The sequence below is a fragment of the Octodon degus genome, unplaced genomic scaffold (assembly GCF_000260255.1).
Source record: "Octodon degus isolate 3935 unplaced genomic scaffold, OctDeg1.0 scaffold00087, whole genome shotgun sequence".
Classification (NCBI taxonomy): Eukaryota; Metazoa; Chordata; class Mammalia; order Rodentia; family Octodontidae; genus Octodon; species Octodon degus.
This window is the reverse complement of record NW_004524663.1, coordinates 3,789,351-3,794,338: the sequence shown is the minus strand read 5'-3', so window position 1 is coordinate 3,794,338 and position 4,988 is coordinate 3,789,351.

The following is a 4,988-nucleotide window of genomic DNA, read 5'->3' as shown; positions in this document are numbered from 1 at the left end:
TCCGCCGCCCGCGCCGGCAGCGCCCTCGCCTCTGCGCGGGTGGGAGGGCGTGCGGCCCGCGGATCCAGCCTCCCGCCGCCCCGCGTGGGGCTGCAGAACCCGCCAGGCTCCCGTTGGCGATCGGAGTGGCCGTCACCGCCGCGTCCCCAGGGACCACCCTCCCTGGTGGCTGCCCTCGGGGCCCCGGCTTCCTAACCGCAGCAGTGGCCGGCGTCCTCGAGTGGGAACTGGCCACGCTGCAGGACCACGAAGCCGGGCCGCCGCGTGGACCTCCGCGGCGCGTCCTCGTCTCAGTTACTCCGGAGCTTTCCCGCCTTCCAGGCCCCCGAGCTACTAGTGCCAGGCACTTCCGAGAAGGAGGTGGCCCGGGTCCCCGAAGCGCGCCGCACTCTGCGTTTCCGCCACCAGGGGGAGAGCCGCGCGGGCCTGGGCGGGAGTGGAGCGGCGGGGGTTTGCAGCCCTCCAGGGGAGCTCGGGTCCCTCCCGGATTAGGAAACAGGGAAGCGCTGGGCTTCGTCTTCCTACTCGCTTCTCGGTTCTGCTCCATTAGCACTTACGGTGTCCTTCAGCCTGCCAGAGGCCGCCCTCCCCAGACATGGCTCAGGAGGGTGGGCATCCTTGCAGCAGGGACCAGGTGGCCGGCTACCCGCGCTGACGAAAAGCCGGGTGCTGGATGCGTCCCCGGAGGCCTGGGGTCTGGCGCCAGCCCCACCTGTAATCTGCGATGTAGTACCTAACCGTTTCCCCTCTGCGGGGTGGTATCTCAGGAACTAGTAACTACCTACCACTAATAATAATTTGCATACGTAAAATGAAGAGAAGCTTTGGTTACCCAGATCTTTGTGAAATGGATGCTTACCACACTGTCAATACGTTATTTTAAGCACAGTATCACTAGAAAAATCTAGGGGTGTAGCCTTCTTGAATTTTGAAAATCTTTTTTAGCTTTAAAATTCATATGGTATTTGCGTTCTACTCTATAATGAATTTCCTTTCTTTAGTAAGGGAATAAGTTTCTCCTTAATCTTTTAGTAAATTTAAATAGTATATACGGGAAAGATATGCCGTGCTCGTCCTGTGATAATTATCTTCATTTTTGCCAGTAAACATGTATTTAGCACATATAGGAGCCAGATATGGTCCTTGTCCCATCCGAGCTCATAGTGCAGTAGAGGAAATATTAATCACTCAGAATAAGGAGTTACAGTGCATCTGCAACTCCTAGTGTGCTAAAGGTGCACAGGAATACCTAACTTCCAGGACTAGGTAAGGCTGGGTTAGCAGGAGGGAGTTGAACCAATGGCCTTGATGCTGTGCTACACCCCCAGCTAGCTATTTATTTATTTATTTATTTATACTTTGGGACAGGCCCTTGCTAAGTTGCCCAGACTGGGCTCCAACTTGTGATCCTCCTGCCTCACCTTCCTAGAGGGCTGAAATAATAGGCATGCACCACCATGACCACCTCAGGTAAGCTTATAAAGGAGATGACACTGCAGGTTGACAGGAGCAGCACGAGTGAGACATTCCAGGGAGAGAGGAAGGAAATGTGAAACGGTCCAAGTAGAAGAGGCTGACCAACCAGCAGTCCACAGAATGCACTGCAGACCTGTGGGCCATTTTAAGCAAGGATTTTATCTCATGAGCCTAGAAAAGCATTGAAAGATAATAAATTGGGAGTGGGCAAACAGGATGGTATTTCTGTTCCTGAAAGGTTGCTGAGGTAATTCTGTGAAATGCTGGCTTGTGGAGGGTCGGGGTCTGGGCGCAAGACAGTGAACCCTGTCACAGCACTGCTCAATCTACCTGGTGAGCGTTCAGGGCTGCAGTGTTGACCCTAACACTCTTGTTGCAGCACTTACCTCTGCTTTTGCATGAGCCCATTTTGGAAATATATGTGTCATAGTTTCTCTGTGATAATTGGATTACTACTTTTTGTGTACTGTAGGTCTAAAGGAAAAATTAGTGATCTTTATTAAAATTTTAGGTCAAACAAGAAGACAGAGATCCTAAATGAGAGGCTGATTTCTGTGTACCAATATATACTTGCTGCCATCTGGTTTGCGGTCTCAGAATTCTTTCTGCATATTTTTGGTGTGTTGTGTTCCCAGTTAGATGGGATTCCTAGGTTCATGAGCAAGACATACATTATTGTTTTAATAATACTCTCTGCATCTTGTACAGCAATTAACCACTAAGAAGAATATATGCAGTGTATTATTTGTTGAAACTGTACTTTCGATTTGATTTGAAACTGTCTCATTGCTATATGTTTATCAATAAAACTTTGAAAAGAAAAAAAAAATACTCTCAACCACCATGCTGGCCCCACCCCCAAGGCGCACTGAGACAGCAACTAAGACTGGGCATGGGGCACATGCCTGTAATCCCAGTGCTTGGGATGCTGAAAACAGAAGGATCACTACGAGTCCAGCCTGTAGTGAGGCCCTGTACTAAATACATAAAAATAAACAAAATAAAAAATAATACTCTCAAATCTTACCTCACAGAACATTCATACTATAATTATCTATTATTATAAAAAGAAAGTTCTGTGTTATTGTGTTTCCTTTTGTAAGAATCTTTATAGATTTTGGTTTGTCCTCTGAGTAACTACTTTAAAGACAATGACACACAGTGTAATAACTATTGTTGTTCTCTTAGTATTTGGTGATGAAGTTTTATCTTTTCATAAAATAAAAAATAAAGAAAATAATATCTGAAGTATGAAGTGCCACATCAAGGAAAGTAATTGTTTTTTTTAATTATTTATTTATGTGTGTGTGTGTGTGTGTGTGTGTGTGTGTGTGGCCAGCTCAGCCCACCAGGGGGCAGGGCTGGCTGGCATGTGGTGCTGGGGAATTGAACGGAGGTCCCTGTGCTTTGCTAAGCTTGTTCTAAGTAGGTGCTTTAGACCACTGAGCCATCTCACCAGCCCCAAAAGTAATTGTTTTAATGACACTTCAGAGACCTCTGAAAGTAGTTATCAACTATTCATGTACGGAAACCCCCACTCCCTATTTCTTCTGCACAATGCAAAGCATTGTTTTAAGTGCTCCTGTTACTTTCTGTACCTTGGCTGGCAGGAAATTCAAACTCAGATTTACAGGACCCTGTAGGAAATGGGGGGATATGACACATTCACGTCTTTATTTTACCCTGCCTTTCATCTTATTATATTCTACATATGGCTTTCTCACGCCTATTTGATTGCTATTTTTGTTTTATTATAGTTATACTTTTAAGGCATTTCAAATAATTTACTACTATAAACAAAGCTCAGAATTGCTACTCAGTGTTTGCTAAGGCAGTATATAAAATCTGGCAGCCTACCAGCCATTGTAGCAGGCAACCACACTGTGCCCATAGGGCCCAGTGACCCTGGCTCTACATTTAAGTCCTGGTCCATCACTGCACAGAGCCCAGAAGTCTTTCTGCGTTCCAGTTTAAAGCTGCATATGAGAGGCACACTCGGGTATGTCTCCCGCTGGCTCCCTGACAGCCTCCTTGCAGGCAAGGCTTGAGTCCCAAGCTCAGTCGGTGAGTCCTGCACCTATAAATACATTTTACTGGTGCAAGCATTATTTGTCGCATGGTAAGGGGGAAAGGACCCACGAACTTTCATTCATTTAGATTTCTTTTTTTGTAAGCAAAGCCCTGAAGATTCACTAAATATCAAACTATAAGAAAGTGGCCATGTAAGTCAGCTTTTGAGATGGTTCTGGATAGCTAAAATCAGTCATTCCTCTTCAGCTAACAGTAGGTATTTCCCCATGGTTCTGAGTTCTTTGCTAATTTCCTTCTTTAATCTCAGGCCTTCAGTTTGCATCTTGTGAGCTGAGTTCACATGGAGGACAAACACACAAGCACAACAAACTTTGGTAATGAGATCTGTCTTGATTTTAGTTCTGCTAATATTTGACAGTCCAGCATACTAGCTATTGTTCCATATCTAGGCATTTTGTTATAGGATTTAAAAGTGGAATTATAAAGTACATAAAGAGGAATTACAAAGTATGTGAATGTGGAATTATAAAGTATATGAAGCCAAATTCAGTATTTGCTTTTATATGAAGATTATTTTACCACCATTCCTCTGAACATAAATTTTAACCTGACTACAATGTTTCCTTTTCTCTGCCTTCTTACACGTTTTTATGCGCATACATAAACCAACCTCCATGGCCAGGCACACAGAAGCCAGAGCTAGTGGGAGCGAGTGAGCTTCCAGTTCTAGAACCCGACCCATCCTCCCCAAATCCATGGCTTCCCAGGCTAGTGCAAGAGCGTGACCTGGCTTTCACCAGAAGCAGGACATGGGCAGAGGGGAACAAAAATATCCACTTTCCTGTTCATTTTAGTCTTAAACTAGCAAAAAATTAGAAACTTTTATAAATATACAATCATAAAGAAATTTGGTTACAGACCTTAAAGTTACCAAAGCCACAGATTTTTAAAAATTAACATAAAAAAATTAGTTTGATCTTAACTGGAAATATCTAGGTATAAGATTATGTGATAGATGATCATAACTTTTAAAAATGCCCAGAATAAAGTACATTAAAATGTTAACATAGTAGTAGTTCACTAAAGTAGTAGCGCTTTCTCCTTTATGTGGAAAAAAAAAATTAACAATGGCCTTAATTTGAAAAACATTAAGGCTGGCCAAATAGCTCAGCGGATTAAAGCACCTGAAAGCAGGTGCAAAGGCCTGGGGTTCGATCCCTGGACCTGCCATGCTGGCCCTGCCCCTGGAGCATGCTGAGATGGCAAATGAGACTGGACATGATGGTGCACGCCTGTAATCCCAGCTCTTGGGAGGCTGTAAAGAGGTGGATCCAGTAGTGAGACCCTGAACACCCTGTAGACCCTTCCCTAAAATACAAATAAATAAATAAATAAAGAGGCTGTAAAGAGGTGGATCCAGTAGTGAGACCCTGAACACCCTGTAGACCCTTCCCTAAAATACAAATAAATAAATAAATAAA